Source organism: Triticum aestivum, chromosome 5A (assembly GCF_018294505.1).
Source record: "Triticum aestivum cultivar Chinese Spring chromosome 5A, IWGSC CS RefSeq v2.1, whole genome shotgun sequence".
Classification (NCBI taxonomy): Eukaryota; Viridiplantae; Streptophyta; class Magnoliopsida; order Poales; family Poaceae; genus Triticum; species Triticum aestivum.
The window spans coordinates 622,010,055-622,011,592 of NC_057806.1; positions in this window are offsets into that span (position 1 = coordinate 622,010,055).

Consider the following 1,538-nt stretch of genomic DNA (forward strand, 5'->3'; position numbering starts at 1 on the left):
TAGACCGGAACTCCTCAAATGACGCCGTCGATGATGCACCGGGTTAGCGGAGAGGTAGACCGCCGAGCCGTTGTTGCAGTAGACCACCGTGGCACGGTCGACGGGACAAGAGAGCTCCTGAAGCAACTGGCGTAGCCACGAACACTCGGCGGCTGCGTTGGTCACCGCACGATACTCAGCCTCAGCACTGGAACGAGAGACCGTCGGCTGCCGCTTGGACGACCACGAGATGAGTGAGGGTCCAAGATAGACACAATAGCCCGAAGTGGAGCGACGAGTGTCAGGGCAGCCTGGACAGTCTGCATCGGAGTAGGCGGTGAGGGCGGTGTCGGCGGAGGCGTGAAGCATGACGCCAAGATCTATAGTGCCACAGATATAGCGGAGAATCCGCTTGACGGCAGCCCAGTGAACGTCTCGAGGAGCATGCATATGAAGACACATCTGCTGCACGGCATACTGGAACTCCGGTCGAGTCAGAGTGAGGTACTGGAGAGCACCAACGATAGACCGATAGAAAGTAGCATCCGAAGTAGGAGAACCATCCGTGGCAGAAAGCTTGGCCTTCGTATCAACAGGCGTAGCGGCGGGCTTGCAGTTAAGCATGTCGGCACGCTCAAGGAGCTCGTGAGCGTACTTTCACTGATGAAGGAAGAATCCCTCCGAACGGCGCACCACCTCGACACCGAGGAAGTAGTGCAAAGGACCCAAGTCCTTGATGGCGAACTCAGCGTGAAGACGAGCCGTGAGCTGACTGAGGAGACCAGCCGTACATGCCGTCAGGATGATGTCGTCGACATAGAGCAGCAAGTAGGCCATGCCAGAGCCCTGATGATAGACGAAGAGCGAGGCGTCTGAGCGGGTGGAGCGGAACCTAAGCTGGTGGAGAAACACCGCGATGCGCTGGTACCAAGCACGTGGAGCTTGCTTGAGTCCGTACAAGGACTGCGAAAGCAAGCACATGTGGTCGGCAAGCGCCGGGTCAACAAACCCGGTGGGCTGCTGGCAGAAGACCTGCTCCTCGAGGTGATCATGGAGGAAGGCGTTGGAGACGTCCATCTGGTGCACCGGCCAAGCACGGGAGACCGCAAGATGGAGAACCGTGCGTATCGTGTCGGGCTTGACAACCGGAGCGAAGGTGTCAGTGAAGTCGATGCCAGCACGCTGTCGGAAGCCACGAACGACCCAGCTCGCTTTGTAGCGATCAAGGGTACCATCAGGACGGAGTTTGTGTTTAAAGACCCACTTCCCGGTAATCACGTTGGCGTGCCGGGGACAGGGAACAAGCTGCCATGTCCGGTTGCACAATAGGGCGTCAAACTCCTCTTGCATCGCAGCCATTCAGAGCGGGTCACGAAGAGCGGCTCGAACGGAGGACGGCAACGGCGACAGCTCAGAGGTGGACGCCGCATGGACGTAGTCATCCGAGGCGTAGCGCGAGCTCGGGCGAAAAACGCCCGTACGGGCGCGGGTGACCGGACCGGCCACAGGCGCCGGGGGGTGCCATGGGCGCCGGGGGCGCCGCGGGGGCCGCCGACACC